This window comes from Sorex araneus, chromosome 5 (assembly GCF_027595985.1).
Source record: "Sorex araneus isolate mSorAra2 chromosome 5, mSorAra2.pri, whole genome shotgun sequence".
NCBI lineage: Eukaryota > Metazoa > Chordata > Mammalia > Eulipotyphla > Soricidae > Sorex > Sorex araneus.
In genome coordinates, this window is record NC_073306.1 from 12,842,200 (window position 1) to 12,860,109 (window position 17,910).

Sequence of the window (17,910 nt, forward strand, 5' to 3'; positions counted from 1 at the left end):
TCCAGGGAGCCGGTGGGTCGTGAGTGCGGGCGGGAGGGGTGTAAGCGGGTGCCGGTGCGGGCGCGGGCCGGGGAGCGCCCCCCGGGCCCCGCGGCGCGCTTGGGCGGGCCCTCCCCGCCCCCTCGCCCTGCCCCCTCCCCTCTCCCGGGTGCCAAGTCTCCCTAGGCCGACGGCCGGGAATGGAGAACGAGATTCCCTTTCTGCTTTTGGGGTGGGGGTTGGGGGTTGGGTGTCAGGGAAAAACTTAACCGACTGTTTTGCCTTTTTACGTATTTTTTGTTTAGATTCTTTGGAGATCGAAAGAGTAAGGGTTGTGCGCCCGGCTCCGCCGTCTGGCTAAAAAAAGATTTCAAACACTTTTCCCTCGCACCCCAGCTCCCGCGTCGGTGCTCCTGCGGTGTAGACACCGACGGGGAGGTGATGCGCTCTGCCCGCACACACGAACCACGCAGGCCCCGCCTGGCCTTCCCGTCTCGATGTGGACGTGTGTATATAGGTGTACACGCGTACTTTTACACACACGCGCGCGCGCGCACACACACACACACATACAAACACACACCTATCCCCGCCCCGCGCGGGGTCACCGTAGCCACAGCTGGGGTTCCGAAGATCAGAAAATGGCCATCGATTAATCTATTCCTAGATAGTTGCCGAGAGAGAATTTTACAACGCCGTGCAGTGACAGGGAACCTCTACCTGAACGAGGCGGGACTCTCCGCTCCCAGTGGTTACACGACTTAGCCAGAGAAAAAGTCGGAAGTGAGGCTCGGGGGAAGGAGCGGGATTGGCAGCGGCCTGGGTAAGTGCGTGGGGCCGGCCTAGGTCGGGGCTTCGAGGTGGAACGACGCACCTGGGCTGGGTCAGAACTGCGCCACGACCCGACGCGGCGACCTCGCGGGCGGCCCGACAGGCCTCCTGGGAGCGCGGGCGGCCTGGGGCCAGGGGGCGGGCTAGGACGCTCTTAGTCGCTGCCTCTCTAACGTGGAATTCTTTCCTCTGAAGGAGCCGGACAAACCCTCCAAGAAGGAACTTCTTGCGGGAAGCCAGCAGCCGAGCGGCTTGGAGGCAGCGGTGAGTTGGACAAACGTTTCCCGGGAAAAGCGAGCCCGTGGCGGTAGGAGAGCCGGGAGGCGGGGGAGGGAGGGGGTGGGCAGGGGCCGCGGGAGGAATGGACTGGGATGGGAGGGGTTGCAGTCAGATCCCGGGGGCGTACGTGGCATTTCTGGGGCGCGAGAACCTCACACCTCCCAGCCGTATTCCTGCCGGCCGAGTCCGCGTCGCATTGCTGCTTCCAGCCGTTTGTGGCTGCCTGGGTTGCCCGCCGCATGCTCCTGGAACCTGGAACCCGAACCCCGCTGTCTGCGGAGGCCTGGGGAGGAGAGGCGCCCGCCCCTGGGCGGGGGAAGGAGATTTCGAGGGGAAAGAATTCGTGAAACATTTATGGACGACCGGGGAACTGATTTTATTCCTGTTGAACAGCGGGATTTCTCATTTCCCTGCATCTGTCTCACTCACCTATGCCCCCCATCTCTGATTTCTTTGGCCTAGATATATGCACACGCATACACCCAAAAGCAGCGAACTTGCTCCCTCACAGGCAATGCAGTACACACAGATTGGATTCCATCTCTATTCAGTGAGTCCCCCATATAAACTACCCCAACGAACGTTGCCCCAGCTTTGCAGAATGCTTTCTGGTTGGTGCTGGGGCAGGACAGGGCAGTCATTCCATCTCAAGACATCTGCGAATCTCCTAGGTTTTTTAAAAATTCTGTTTCTAGATGACCCCCCCTCCCCTCGTTGCACTTGACCCTAAAATGCATCTTTGAGTTGATTTCCGCAGCTCCACCGCTTTGTCGGGCCAAATGGTTCACGGTGCCAGACGGTTCTCGGGAAATGCAGTGGTGCAGTGTGGAGAGCCGGTGGCCCACTGCCCCCAGCTGCAAGGGGGTCCGAGGCTGCCACGGCCCCAGCCACCCAATCCTTAACAAAGGGAAGGTTGGCAGGAGCCGAGAAAGAAACGGAAATGTGCAAATTCAGAAATTCCTTTTGTTCAGCTAAGGTGATGGGCGCCCCGGCTGGGCCCTCGTGGACACCACTTGTGTATTCACTGGCGGAAGGGTGGCAGCTCTGGGGGGCTGCCCCTGGCCAGGCTTCTGGTTGTCTCCTCCAAATGAGCCTAATTTCCAATCCGCTGCCCCCCAGAGCCGGGCTCTGGGGACTCTCAGCGGCCCGCTGCCAAGACCTGGCCTGATCAGTCCAGTCCCTGGCGTCTCATTGCAATCTCCAGGGGGCAGAAGGGGTGGAGTGGGGGTGGCGGGGGAACAACTCCTGGTTGCCAGTTCCATTTGTTGCGCTTTTTTCCTTCAACACAATAAAAGTCAAATTAATTGATTCATACCATTAATTACAGAGCCTAGCGTGAAAAGCGACGCTTCCCCTCGGTTAGAGCTCTATTGTGCTCATCCCTTGTTCAATCAGTATTACCATCTGATGCCGGGCCCGGCCTTCACAGAAACTTTTTTTCCGACTGGATTAGCTCATGAGGAGACATGCAGGACCCCTTGGCTGCGGGCCCCCGACGCCCAACACAACAGCGGGTCCCAGCACTGGCGGCCGTCTTACTGCAACCGCAGCAGCTCTGCCGGTGACCACCCTCCACCCTCGGCCCCTGGACCCTGCCGCCGCGTTCCTCCTTCCGGGCCTCGGGCAGCGTGACCTCCGGGGGCCGGAAGGAGGTGCAGCGGCGACCCCCTCCCCCTCAAGGGTCCCGTTAGAGCCCCGGCAGGGAGGTTCCCGGTGCCCTCCCGGTGCAATTGCGGTTTGTGTCCCCAAAGCCCATTTGCAATCGTCCTGACCTCCCAACTTGGGCACGGTGATGAAAGGAGAGAGAGAAGGAAGAGAAATGGAGACCTTTCGTGGGGGAAGGAGAGGAAAATGTGAATGGGGCACGGGGAAGGAGAAATAAGGACCAACGTTTCCGGAGTTGCAGGGGGACACTGGGTGAGAAAGAGTTCACACACAAACACCGTCAAGATTCACTCACAGTCAGCAGATAGGACCTGGCTCCATCAGGCGCACCTCCTTCCCCGGAGGTATTTAAAGAAGATGGCACCCCCTGCCTCACCTATTCAAATGTTCCAGACGGTTCAGCTAAAGGGGGGAAATGAATGAGACTTCCTCCGTTTCTCCTGGGGTGGGCAGAGTCCATGGGACCCAGCTAGGGAGGTCTCCGGGAACTGGCGGTCAGGGGGTCCAGGGGTCCAGGCGTTTGTTGTTGTTGTTGTTGTTGGTAAGTGTGTGTGTGTGTGTGTGTGTGTGTGTGTGTTAGCTGCAGAAGCAAGAAAAGTGGAGTCCGGATCGATTGGAAGAAAATTGAGACATCTGAAGGGGGTGTGGTGGGGTATGCATGAGACTAGGGTTGGGAAGAAGTGGATGGAAGAATTTATGAGAAATAAGGGGAAATGAATTCCAAAGCAGTTTGGGTTAAATGCTCCAGGCTGGAGGTGGGGTGGGTTAGGGAGCAGGAGGCTGGGATGGCCTGTCTGACCCTCACCAGACCCGAGTACCCCCAGCCGCCTGCTCCCTCCTCCTGGAAGCCAGACTAAACCAGTGGCTTGGATCACTCCTTGCCCTCCTTGCCTGGAGTTGAGCCCGCGCACACTTTTCTTACCACCGGGGGAGATGGGACCAGGTTCTGTCCCACCCCAGACCAGCTCCCCGCCCCCAACTTCTCACAGAGAAAACAAAACCGTGGGTGGGGTCCAAATCCGTCTCTCCAGATTCCAAGAGCCCGAGCCGGCAGCTCCTTTACACTCTTGGTGGGTTCGTTCAACTCTTCCCGATGTCTGCCTGGACTGGACTGTCGCCCCGAACGGAGAGGCGTTAGAACTGAGCTGAGAACCACCTCGCACCGGCAGAAACAAACCATTTCTGTTTCATAATGACTAGCGTCTCCTGCTCTTTCTCCCAGCTTGGGTGTCCCTCCATATCGCTTTGGGACGGAACAGGGGGGAGGCTAATTGAATGTTCTTATTTGGATTTGCGTCTCAAAACGTCATTATTTTCGAGGTGTCCACCATGCAGGGCCCACGCCAAGGAGCGCCTGGCATGGCGAGGCACCCAAGGAAAAGGAGGTGAGAGAGAGGGAGAGAGAACGGTTTCGAATTTATTTGTATTGGAAATGTATAAACATCCATTCCGTAAAAGGCAACACGTTTAATTAACGATGAGAGAGCAGTTAGGGGCAGAAAGCTAGTAAAATTGTGTGATAAATTTATGGCATTGTTAGCGTGCTTTTAATTATGGCTATTATGTTAATTATTTCACATTAGCATGGAGTTATCAGCAGCATGTCAGATTTAATCAAAACGAGCCTTTCTCTCGAAAATTGTTTCTTTTCATCCGGGAGGAGAAAGGTCTTGGGCAGGATCGGGGCTTTACAAATGACTTGGCATGGAAAGCTCCAGCTTTTTCCGCACGGTTCGGGGCGACGCGGTGGGGGCCCGGCTGTCCGCGGGGTCCCTCCAGGCTAGGAGCGCAGCTCGCCGAGACGCCGAGCGCGGGGTTTTTTAGGAATTCACCATTTTCACCCCCTTCGGAGCCGACACTTCATCATATGGGATCATTCTGTCAAACAATATGATGCTGCTCATTTTTATCTGTCCCGCTTTACAAAACCCCCATTCAGCCGGGAGACGAGCAACAAAAGCCTGGGAGCGCCGCGGCCTCGTCCGCGCCCCCGAGAGTCCGGCTCGAGGGCCGGGCCCAGCAGGAGTCGGGGGGCAGCGGGGGGCGCGCACCCCTCGCCGCCCCGGGGAAGCGCAGCCCGGGAGGGGTCGGGCGCGCCCAGGTGCCGGGGGCCGGGGGCGGGGTCCCCGGGTGTGGCCCGGGCGGGACACGCCTCTCGGGGGGCCGGCGTCTACCCTCGTCCTCCCCAAGCGGGCGCAGGGCCGAGGCTCCCCCCCCACCCCGTCCCCCCTTGGCCCTCCCGCCGGCGATTCGCCCACCCGGGCTACATCGATTGCTTAATCACTGCCGATCGATTTATTGGGAGCAAATAAATAGCCCGTTTTGGAAACGTTTCAATTGCTGGCTTGTCAATGGCCGGGAGGGTGCGCGCGGGAAGGGGCTTGTGGGACGGAGCCGCGCCGGGGGGAGCCCACCCCCCACGGGGTCCCCCTGGAGTCCAGGTCCGACGTCCCGGCCTCCCGGAGGGTTCGACCTGCTCCTCCCGAGCGGGGAGCTCCCCCTAGTGGCGGGGCAGCGGCCGCCGTCCCCCGGTCACGTGCGGGACAAGTTGGCCCGGGTTTTGGGGGGCTTCCTAGCGGGATCCACGCCGCCGCCCACTCCCCCAGCAGCCCCGAGCGCCGTCGCCGGGAGCTGGCCAGCCCGCTCGCCCGGGACCTCGCCCTCCGCGGGACAGGCCGTGCACCCTCCAGCTGCTGCCTTATTTTTAGCGCCATTCCATCCGCGCAGTTATATTTAACTCGATCCACTGGGCCATCGAATTCTCCGCATCGCAACTCGAACGCGCCCGCCTGGCCGGAGGGGCGTCCCCCACCCCCCGCCTCCGAGGCCGGCTGGAAAGCCCCCGCGCTCCGAGACTCTTGGACCTCTCCGGGGAGCGTGGCCGGGAGAGCGGGGCGGAGGGGAGGAGGCGCGCCCGCCCGGGACTGGGGCGTCGGGGAGGAGGGACGCGAAGCCGGGGCGGGGGGCGGCATTCTTTCCTCTGCGGGGGGCTGTGCGCTCCCGTTTCCTACGGGGAGCGGAGGGGGGCTTGGAGGACCTCTTAGGACTTTGCCCTTGAGAAAACGGACCTGTATTTCTGCAGGCCAGCTCCCTCTCCGCCCCCCCCCCCCACCCCGCCTCAGGGCCACGGGGGACTGAGGCTTGCAAGTACCTTTTGGATACTTAGTTCCCAGCCCTGTCTGCCCTGGGCAAATAATTCAAGACAGCGGGGTGGGGTGGGGTGGGGTGGGAGGAGCCGGAGACAAAATAAAGCGGCTAAGGCGCTTGCCTTGCACCTGGCCCGGTCCCCCCTGAAACCGGCCGGGAGTGATTCCTGAGTGCAGGAACCCCTGAGCATCTTTGGGTGTGGCCCTCATTTTTTTTTGTAAAGAAGTCTGTGCCACTGGCTCAGCCGCATCCTGGGGTAAGGACCGTGTTGGATAACATAAGGAAACTCCTTTATAGTAGTACTCGCTTCATTCTGTCACCAGGTTAAAGCATTCACGAGCGACAAAAACCGCAGTCAGGAGTAGCAGGACACCCAACACACTGTTAAATGTTTGTTTTTGTTTTATGGGATTTTTTGTTTTGTTATTATTATTATTATTATTATTATTATTATTATTATTATTTTACTTAGGGGCCACCTCTGGTGATGCTCAGGGGTTATGCCTGGCTCTGCACTCAGGAATCATTCCTGGTGGTGCTTAGGGGACCATATGGGATGCCAGGGATCAAACCTGGGTCAGTTGTGTGCAAGGCAAGTATCCTCCCTGCTGTACTATCGTTCCAGCCCCCATACTTTAAAAAAATGTAAACTTGGGGCTGGAGAGATAGCATAGCGGGTAGGGCGTTTGCCTTGCACGCGGCCGACCCGGGTTCAAATCCCAGCATCCCATATGGTCCCCTGAGCACGGCCAGGGGTAATTCCTGAGTGCAGAGCCAGGAGTAACCCCTGTGCATCGCCAGGTGTGACCCAAAAAGCAAATAAATAAATAAATAAATAAATAAATAAATAAATAAATAAATAAATAAATGTAAACTCTTTATTTTTCCAAATTATTTATTTATTTATTTATTTGCTTTTTGGGTCACAACCAGCAATGCTCAGAGGTTCCTCCTGGCTCTGCGCTCAGGAATTACTCCTGGCGGTGCTTGGGGGACCATATGGGATGCTGAGGATTGAACCCAAGGCAAAAGCCCTACCCGCTGTACTATTGCTTCGGCCTCCCCACCCCCAAATTTAAACTCTTATTCCTTCCAGTGCTTTTCCTTTGGGGAGAGTATTTCCTAAGAAGTGCTCAGGAGGCCTGGAAGCTGCTTCCCACAATTCTTGGCCAGCCAGGATCACATTGCTAGGCCTCTGGGAGAGAGTGGGCATTCCAGGGCCACACCCAGTGGCTCTGGGGCAGGAACCAGGGTGCTGTGCTCAGGGCTGACTCCTGGCTCTGTGCTCAGAGCAGTGTTCGTGGGAACACTGAGGTGTCTGAATTCCATCCCAGGTCATCTGCATGCAAGTACCTTAGGCCCCGTACTCTCTCCAACCCCACATATGCTTCTCACCCCTTTGGAGATCACATTGACCAGGGACCTCTGACTTCCGGGATACTCAGGGGAGATCAGGGAGACGCTCTGTGTCTATTCCTTTCCTTTTTGATGATGGTGGTGGGAGTTGTGCCATACTCAGCAGTGCTCATAGGCTGCTCCTGACTCAGGGGGTCACTCCTGGTAGTGCTCAAGGATCAAATGAGGTGTGGTGCCAGGGATCAAGTCAGAGTTAACCATGTGCAACACAGGCACCTTAACCCCTGTATTATCTCTGTTGTTCTAGTTGCTTTTCGAATTGTAGCTCTGAAGCACTTTAAAACAAATGGGGCGGGGGGGGGGGGGGGCAGAGCAATAGTATAGTGGGTAGGGCATTTGCCTTGCGTGAGGCCAGGATTAACCTCTGAGCATTGATGGGTGTGACACCCCCCCCCCCCGCAAAGCAAATAAAAAAAAATAAAAGAGAAAAAAAATGGGGGTCCCAAAAGGACTAAGTCATAGTGCCCAAGGAGGGGACACTGCATTGTAAGTCACAGTGTCTTTATTTTTTAATCCTTGTTATATCCATTTTTCAAAAAAACAAAAAATGAGGAGGGCGTGATAACTTCAGAGGTTGTGGTTTGGTGTGGGGTTGAGGGGCTAGCCAAGCAACGCTCAGGGGCTGTGGGGGCCATTCCCAGTAGTTTTCAAACAACTAGACAGTTATCACAACCTCAGGCTGTGTCTCATGCAGGGTGCTGGGGCATTCCCCTGAGTACCAGAGGTGCTGTTCCAGGTCTACACCTCCTAGTGCCCAGGTGACTTTGCGACCCCAGGGACTGAACTGGGGGAAAGCTTTTGTTTCAATGAACTGTGTCTGTCCTTGCTTTCTGCTGGGGAGGCATGGTCCCAGCATGCACACGCACAGGTGTCAGTTTATTTTATTTTACTTTTGCTTTTTTGGGTCACACCTGGCGATACACAGGGGTTACTCCTGGCTCATGCACTCAGGAATTATTCCTGACGGTGCTCGGGGATCATATGGGATACTGGGGATCGAACCCGGGTTGGCCGAGTGCAAGGCAAACGCCCAACCTGCTGTGCTATCGCTCCAGCCTCAGCGCCACTACTGGATTTGAGGCACTCATGGAGTTTCTGAGTTGAGAAGCTCGTTAAGAGTGGAGAGTTCAGAGTGGTGCTATCCAGTTCGGATGCTAGGTGAGCCACAAAAAGGTGCTGTATGTTAGGGGCCAGAGAGATAGTGCAGCAGGTAGGGCACTCGCCTTGCATGTGGCTAATTCAGGTTTGGTTCTTGGCACCCATATGATTCCCTCAGTCCATGCAGAGCACAGAGCCAGGAATAAGCCCTGCATACTGCCAGGGATGGCCCCCAAACAAGAAGGAGTTGTATGTTTACATTTCCCCCCCCCCCCACTAGGCTGTACATGTCATTTTATTTTATTGAAATTAAAAAATAAAGGCACTGTGAGTTACAGTACTGTTAATAATAGGATTTTGTGTTTCAGCACCACACTCGCCACCTCTCTGTCCCCTCCCTGGGCCCCCGCACCCCCTATTTACTTTAAAGTGCTTCATAGCTACATTTAAAAAAGCGAACAGAAACAGACATATTCATTTTAATAATGCAATTTAACCCATTGCACCTAAAATATTGTTATTTCAGCACGGAATGCACAAATGCACATAGAGATTATAAAATGGTTTGTCTTCATTTTTTTTTCTAAGTCTTTCCGATGCAATGTGTGTATTATCTTTACAGTCATACTGGTTCTCACTATAAGCTAGTCATATTTCAAATGCTCAGATGTGGTGAGTTGCCCAGCTCAGGACTAGAGTGTAAGAGAGAAATCATGGAGGGGCCGGAGAGATAGTACAGTGGGGAGGGGGGTCGGCCTTGCACGCGGCCGATCCAGGTTTGATCCCCAGCATCCCATATGGTCCTCTGAGCGAGAGAGAGGAGAGAGAGAGATGGAGAAAAGACATTGGGTAAGGTGCTTGCCTTGTAGATGGCTGACCTTGGTTTGATCCCCAGCGCTGCCAAGAGTGACCCCCCTTAAGCCAGGAATAGCCCCTGAGCACTGCTGGGTGTGGCCTAATCTCTGCTCCCTGCACGTTCTCCCGCCCCAGGAGAGTGAAGTCAGGATGACAAATAAAAATAAAGGAGTCATAGGTATTCGAGTGTGGTCGTTCCAGTCACAAGAGAGTAACCTCAGCAAATGGGAGTGTGGGATGATAAAAGGTCAGGGAAGCATCCGAAATGGAAAGTGGAAACACAGAGAAAGAAGAACCCATAACAGAGAGAGAGAAAAATAAGCTGAAAATAAGTTGGGAGCAAGTGCTATCGCGGAAAGGAGGAGGGAGATTTGGGCTGAGTGCAGGCTTTGCATGTAGGGGACCCGGCTTCACTTCTCAGACCACATATGGACCCTGAGTGCCTCCAGGAAAGACCCTGGGCCATGGAGCTGATATAGCCACTCAGCACCACTGGTGCAACAACCTTCTTCCTCCCCCCTCCAATACAAGTCATATATAAGACCAGCTTTCCTGAGATGTAAATTTAGAATGTTTAATTATTATGTATAGATATTGTGGACTGGAGCGATAGCACAGCAGGTAGGGTGTTTGCCTTTCACGTGGCTGACCCGGGTTCGATTACTTCATCCCTCTCGGAGAGCCCAGCAAGCTACCAAGAATATCCAGCCTGCATGGCAGAGCCTGGCAAGCTCCCTGTGGCGTATTTGATATGCCAAAAACAGTAACAACAAGTCTCACAATGGGGATATTACTGGTGCCCGCTCGAGCAAATTGATGAACAACAGGGCGACAGTGCTACAGTGCAGATATTGTAAGGGTTTGGTTATTTCTGATAGAGGTTATTGAAATTAGTAGATGAATATTCAAGTTCTTGTGAAGGAATTATTGGGAGGAAATAAAGTTCATTCCAGGAATAATGACAAAATATTGTCGGCCACATTGAAACATGCATATTGTCTCTTTCAGTACCTTGCATCACGAACAATGGCTAATATAGATTGCAACTCACCTCCAGCAGTTCCAATTTCAACCTGCTTTTCAAGAGGAATCACATCAAAGGTTTGTTTCATTTTATTTTACTTTATTGATTTGTTTTTGATTCTTTGTGTGTGGGGGGCACCACACCCAGTAGAACTCAGGGGCTACTCCTGGCTCAGTGCTCAGGGGGTTCTCCCTTTACTACCTACGCCCCCAGTTCCTCTAAGACCTATCTTATTCTCAGAAGTGCCCAAGTCTGTACATTAAATTATTTGCTTTGGGGCTGGAGCGATAGCACAGCAGGTAGGGCGTTTGCCTTGCACGCGGCCGACTCGGGTTCGATTCCCAGCATCCCATATGGTCCCCCAGCACTGCCAGGAGTAATTCCTGAGTGCAGAGCCAGGAGTAACCCCTGTGCGCTGCTGGGTGTGACCCAAAAAGCAAAAAAAAAAAATTATTTGCTTTGCCCACACCCAGTCAGGTGTTCTAGGATAGACAGGGAAAGGGCTCAAAAGAAATGTAGGTGCCACATGCCCGGGTTTTCATTCCCTTCCAAGTGGACAGGGGCTTCCTGCCTCTTTTGCTGATGATCTGAGGGGGAAATTAAAGTGGCAAGCTGGCCAGTTAAGACTACGACTCTAGGGGCTAGAGTGATAGCACAGCTGGTAGAGCGTTTGCCTTGCACACGCCCAACCCAGGTTCGAATCTCAGCATCCCATATGGTCCCCTGAGCACGGCCGAGGGTAATTCTTGAGTGCAGAGCCAGGAGTAACCCCTGTGCATTGCCAGGTATGACCCCAAAAGCAAAAACAAAACAAAACAAAACAAAAGACTACGACTCTAGGTGAGGAAAGTGATTGGGGGTGGGGTGGGGGGTGCATTCAGTAGTGCTTGGGGTCACTCTTGGCTAGGATGAGGAGCACTTGTGCCAGGGATCAAACCCAGGGCTCTTATATATGCAAAACTTGTCCTCCTGCCCTTCAGACCATCTCCTCAGCTCTTGCATTATATCCTTTTCATCTGTCTTTTCCTCCCCTCCTCGTTTCTCAGAGCTTTCTCCCCTGCTACCTGCAACTGAATCAAATCTTTCAACGGGGTAGAGTGATGAAATACTTCCATATTTTTAATCTTAATTGTTAAAATTATGAAAAATAATGCAAAGAGAGTTCTCATTGAGTCATTATGGCAGGGCTTAGTGTTTTTGTTGTTGGGCGAGTTGCAGATCTGTGTCTTGCATTATAGTCCTCCTGGCTTGCTCGGGGGCTACTCCTGGCTCTGTGTCTGGGAGTTGGTCTTGGTGGTGCTCGGAGGACCACGTGGTGGTAGGGATGGAAGCATGCTTTGCATGTGCACAGCCTGTTGAGCTATGTCTCCAGCTTCCATGGGTTTTGTTTTTGTTTTTGTTTTTGTTTTTGTTTTGCTTTTTGGGTCATACCCAGTGATGCACAGGGGTTACTCCTGATTCTACACTCAGGAATTACTCCTGGCGGTGCTCAGGGGACCATATGGGATGCTGGGATTCGAACCCGGGTTGGCTGCGTGCAAGGCAAACGCCCTCCCCGCTGTGCTATCGCTCCAGCCCCTCCACGGTCTTTTCTTTAAAAGATCCTTTGTCTGGGTTGGAGCAATAGTACAGCAGGTAGGGCACTTGCCTTGCATGTGGCTGACTTGGGGTTGATTCCCAGCACCCTGAAAGGTCTCCAGGAGTGATCCCTCTGTGCAGAGCCAGGCCTAAGCCTTGAGCAGTGCTGAGTGTGGCCCCAAACAAAAACAAACAAACAAAACCCACCAAACATCTTTGTTGGTGACTGAGTTGAGATCCTCTCTGAGGGCAGAGTTTAGGGACAAATGAATACAGATGACCGAGGAGAGAGCTCATAGGGCTGGCGCACTTGGAGGATGTCTCCCGAGTACCGCATGGTCTACTTAGGAGCTCTCAGAGTAGCCCTCATAGTGCCCAGCAAAACTGGGGAAGCCCCAAAACAACAAAATTTAAAAATGAATGTAGGCTTTTAAGTCACTGTCACTGTCATCCTGTTGTTCATTGATTTGCTTGAATGGGCACCAGTAACGTCTCCATTGTGAGATTTGTTGTTACTGTTTTTGGCGTATCAACTATGCCAAGGGTAGCTTGCCAGGCTCTGCCATGCAGGTGGGATACTCTTGGTAGCTTGCCGGGCTCTCCGAGAGGGACGGAGGAATTGAACCCGGTCGGTCGCATGCAAGGCAAATAAATGCCCTACCCACTGTGCTATCGCTCTAGTCCAGGCTTTTAAGTAACTATTTTTTTTCTTTTTGGGGGTCACACCCAGCAATACTAAGGGGTTACTCATGGCTCTGCACTCAGGAGTTACTCCCGGCAGTGCTTGGGGTACCATATGGGATTGAACCTGGGTCGGCCGTGTGAGAGGCAAAACCCTACCTGCTGTACTATCGGCTGTACTATTTAAAGCTCTAGTCCATTAAATAACTAATTGTTACTTAGTTCTGATCCATCCCCACTCTAAGCAACTAAAAATAACAAATATTGGGCCAGAGCGATAGTACAGTGGGTAGAACACTTGCCTTGCCCATGGCCACCAACCCAAGTTTGATTTCCCCAGAAATCAAGTTTGATTCCCCAGAATTCTGAGTGCAGATCCAGGAGTAAGCCCTGACCACAGTTGGGTGTGACCCAAAAATCAAAAAATAGCAAATATTTTGTTATAATTGCTGTGGATCAGGAAATCCATTTGGTGGTCCTTGCTCAGTACCTCCCTCAAGGCTGCAGGTGATAGTTGATTGGGGATGGGATTAGCAGAAGATGTGACTGGAACTCACGTGGGTGATGGGGCAGGAGGCCTCAGCTCCTTGCTTTCTGTAGTCGTCTCTACAGGACAACGTAAGTGACCAAACAATGCAACAGGAGCCCTTGAAAGCAGGTTAGACAGGAGAAAAAGCAAAGGCAGAAGTCGCCATGTCTCTTGTGATCCAGGGTCCTCACATGCTCTCATTTTTGCTGGGTCTGCTGGTCACACAGACTAGCCCTGATGCCTTGTGGGTATAACATGCTACAAGGATGCAAGTACTGAAAGTCAGGCAATGGTGTGTGTGTGTGTGTGTGTGTGTGTGTGTGTGTGTGTGTGTGTGTGTGCTCATCTTGAAGTCTGGCTACCACCTTCACAATCTACAATTCGAGGATGTGCATGCTCTCCCACATATAAACCTCTTTTCACTTTTCCCCAAGGGTCCTAAATAACATCTCCTTTAATGACGACATCAGATATCCAAAATCTCTTGCTAGAAATCAAGTTCAGGTGAAAGACGAGACTTCTCAGATGTAGTTCGCATGAGTCCAGCTTCTTAATGACTCTGGCTCTGAAGCTCAGTGAAGTAAAGGAACACACAACGCTCCTTTCCACGTACCCATCCTGTAAGAGTAGGCTAGGTTGGGACTGGAGAATACAGTGGTAGGGTGCTTGCCTTGCACACAGCCAACCTGGGTTTGATTTCCACATCCAAAACGGTCATCTGAGCATTCCAGGAGTAATTCCAGAATGCAAACGCAGAGCCAGGAGTAATCCCTGATCATCACTGGGTGTGGCAAACACACACACACACACACACACACACACACACACACACACAGTTAGCCATAGAATCATTTACTCTCTGTTTCCAAAAGGGGGATAGGGCTGGAGAAACAGTACAGTGGGGAGGGTGCTTACCTTGAATGTAGCCAGTCCAGTTAATCCCTGGCACCATATATGGTGTCCCAAGCACTGCCTGGTGTGATCACTCCAGCACAGAGCCAGAGAAAATCTTGAGCACTGCCAGGTGCTTCCTCCTACCACCCCAAAAAGGCAAGAAAAAAAAAGGAGAAGAAAAGAAGCAGGATAGGAGAGTTGTATGAGAGTATCTAGTTCAGAACAATTCTAGTTAGGAACAGGTGGACCTTCCCCTAATTAGAGCTCAGAGCCCGAGAGGGATTCTCCATGGCATCAGGCATCGCCTTCTGGGTCCTTCATGCTTTCCCTCCATTCCTCCTTCCTGTCTCTCGAAGGAACAGGTTTCCTGCGGATTGTTTACAGAGCCTGCCTCCTGCTTGGAGAAGTTCGGGGCTTCCAAAGCACACTCTTTATTTTGTCCTGTTTCTATTCCTTTCAGTCCAATTGGGCGATGCTTCCATGGGTATAATTCTCTTCCGCTAATGTAATTCTCCAGGTATCTCCTGTCATCTTCCTGGCTATGGGATATTGATGAAAATGAACCCTGCTCTGGCTTCAGGGGTTGTGAAACGTGATTGATTTAATCCATGGATGATGGTTTCATTCACTTTGCTCGAGATTGATTAAGACATGGCCAAGCAATACCACTCTGGCCGGTGAGACCAAAGGCGAAGATTGTCCAGGGGATTTTGGAGGTTTTCTTTGCTGACAGGAAGATCTTGAGGGAAGAAAAGAACTCCTCTTCTCCTGCTAGACATTGTTATGTCTGCACATCATCCTTGCACTTGTCATCTTTAGCCCTTGAGGCTGGCAGGGGGAAAAAGAGAACTTGGTTCTTCCTTATATGGTTGAGCAATTGAATTACCGAGTGCATGCTGGACAAACACATTTCTTCTCTTTCTTTTGTTTAGGTGCTTAGGTGTCATGCTAGAGATGCTCAGGGGACCCTATTGTGTTCAGTGCTCAGAATGGAACCCAGGATTCTTGCACAGGAAGGGTCTACTCCAGCCCTTTGAGCAACTCCAACTCTTCCCCTTCCCAGGAGTAGATTTTTTTATTTTTTTGGTTTTTGGGTCACACCTGGCGATGCACAGGGGTTACTCCTGGCTCTGCACTCAGGAATTACTCCTGGCGGTGCTCAGGGTACCATATGGGATGCTGGGATTTGAACCCGGGTCAGCCACATGCAAGGCAAATGCCCTACCCACTACGCTATCACTCCAGCCCCCCAGGAGTAGATTTTTAAATAAAAAATTTTAAGATTTTTAAAATCTTTTTGCTTTTGGGGGCTGGAGTGATAGCACAGCGGGTAGGGCGTTTGCCTTGCATGCAGCCGACCCGGGTTCGAATCCCAGCATCCCATATGGTCCCCTGAGCACTGCCAGGGGTAATTCCTGAGTGCATGAGCCAGGAATGAGCCCTGTGCATCGCCGGGTGTGACCCCCCCCCAAAATTTTTTTTTTGCTTTTTGGGTCACATTTGGCAATGCACAGGGGTTACTCCTGGATCTGCACTCAGGAATTACCCCTGGTGGTGCTGAGGGGACCATATGGGAGGCTGGGAATTGAACCTGAGTCAGCCGTGTGCAAGGCAAACGCCCTACCCGCTGTGCTATTGCTCCAGCCCCTAGATTTTATTATTGTTGTTGTTATTATTTTGGTGCCACATCTGGCTTAAGATTTAATTTTAAATTAATTAAAATCTCTCTCTCTCTTTTTTTTTTTTTTTTGCTTTTTGGGTCACACCCGGCGATGCACAAGGGTTATTCCTGGCTCTGCACTCAGGAATTACCCCTGGCGGTGCTCAGGGGACCCTATGGGATGCTGGGAATCAAACCTGGGTCGGCCGTGTGCAAGTCAAACGCCCTACCTGCTGTGCTATCACTCCAGCCCCCTAAAATCTCATTTTAAACCCAGCAACACTCAGGGTGGGGTGGGGAAGATTGAACTTGGATTGGCTGAGTGCAAAGCAGACACCATACCTGCTGTCCTACCACGCCAGCCCCCAATATAGATTTTCAACTGATGCCCAGAGAGCCTAATGTGTGTATGTGTGTGTGTGTGTGGGGGGGGGGCGTATTTCTATTTGTTTCTGTGCTTTGAACCTGGAAAAATAGGAGAACATGAGATGTAAACAGGTTGTAGTGATTGGGTGATTGTACACATGGCAAATACTTTTCAAAGACTTTTCAAAGTAATTATTATAATTTGGGACTTCCCTAGGTCCCCTTTCCTGTGCTTCTCTTTTCACTTTTCTTTTTTAGGTGACAGATTAGATCAAGCACTTGTTTATGGTCCTGCAGCCAAAAACTAGCAGAATAGGCATCCAGTCCCAGCCTTTCTCTTTTTTTATTTTTTATTTTTTTTGCTTTTTGGGTCACACCCAGCAATGCACAGGGGTTAGTCCTGGCTCTGCACTCAGGAATTACTCCTGGCGGTGCTCGGAGGACCATATGGGATGCTGGGATTTGAACCTGGGTTGGCCAGGTGCAAGGCAAACGTCCTCCCCGCTGTGCTGTCACTCCAGCCCCAGCTTTTCTTGTTCCAAGACTTGTACTTTAGTTACTCTGCTGACTCGAAGGTGGTGTTTGGGCTTAAGCTGGTGACATCAAGAGGCAGAAAACTAGTCAAATCACCAAGTTCTGGGCCAGAGAGATAGAACAGCGAGTAAGGTGCCTGCCTTACATGCAGCTGAGCTGGGTTCGATCCCCAGCATCCCATATGGTGCCCAGAACCTGCGAGGAGTGATTCCTGAGAGCAGAGCCAGGAGTAACCCCTGAACATTGTCAGGTGTGGCCCTAAAACCAAACCAAATCAAACCAAACACCACAACACTGAGTTCTCAGGTGAGTCCATGGTACAGTTTTAAAATACTCATAATTTGGATGCTGGGAAAGCTCATACCTCGCATGCAAAAAACTCTGCCCCCCATTGTCAATTTCCTACATTCCATGGTTGTCCTGAGCATCCCCCCTGAGTAAGCCCCCACTGTGTGTGGTTCCCACCCCCTTGTCACCCCATCGCATTTTCTAAGTGATTTCCAGTACCACTGGATATGGCCCTGTCTCTCTCCCCCCTCCCTCAATATTAAAGCAGAGGAGATTAAACCTCAAAAACAAAACAAAAGCAAGATTCGTTAACAAATTCCCACCTATCATACTAGCTGGTTCCAGAGACCTAATTCCTTTGCCATCCCCTCCGAATTTTATTCACTGCCGGCCTTCTCAACCCACTGTCCCCTGTAATGAGCTGCTAAGAAGGTAGCAAGGACCTCCATACTTACGGTTTTCCCCCAGTACAGTGTTACCAAATCAGGACCTCCGGAATACTGCTCCTACTCCAAGCCCTAAGTAACTGGTGTATTGGTTTAGATGTGGTTCATCTGTCTCTTGATTCTACAGTTTCATTTTGGTGTGCTTTCTTTGTAGGAATTGGAACATAGTGTCAGAAACGTCACAAAATCTTCCGTGGTTTTACTAATCTGTGACCTCCACCGGAGTCTTCAAGAAGACGGTGTCTGTGTTTTGTTATTAACGTTGTGCTTTAAAGGAGGAAAGCTTCCTGCTTTCTCCTTGCATTCTGATTTGGATGCTGTCTAGAGAAGCTAATGTTTGAGTTTGGTGGAGAGCAGTTCTCCAGGTTTCTTACTAATCACTTTTGGCAGCTCTGACACTCCCGGTCTTACACCTCCTTCACTCCTATTCATTGGAAGGATTTAGAGGAAAACAGCAACGCTGAGGCTTTTATTATGTTAATCACATTTACATATGACTGGAGTTGTTTATATAGTGAGTTTGGACTGCAGGATTGTTTGCCTAAGGAAGAAAACTTGGTAGCAATCTTGTCATGCAATATTTACAGTCTGCAAGCTGTATGTATTTGGGTGAATCTTTCTAAAATATTGCATGACAAGA

At 51.8% G+C, this 17,910-nt stretch overlaps 1 long non-coding RNA gene across 2 annotated transcripts in view; it reads left to right on the top strand.

The window, feature by feature from the left end:
* The first annotated feature begins 1,023 nt into the window (after window positions 1-1,023).
* LOC129404937 (uncharacterized) overlaps window positions 1,024-17,910 on the top strand; it is a 35,672-nt gene continuing 18,785 nt past the window's right edge. Inside the window, exons 1-3 of one of the 2 annotated variants that reach the window (XR_008630268.1) lie at window positions 1,024-1,074; window positions 10,279-10,371; window positions 17,425-17,573. This is a non-coding gene — a long non-coding RNA (uncharacterized LOC129404937). Of the gene's footprint in view, window positions 1,075-10,278; window positions 10,372-17,424; window positions 17,574-17,910 lie in introns of those variants that run through there. The other variant, XR_008630267.1, reaches the window with a different exon arrangement.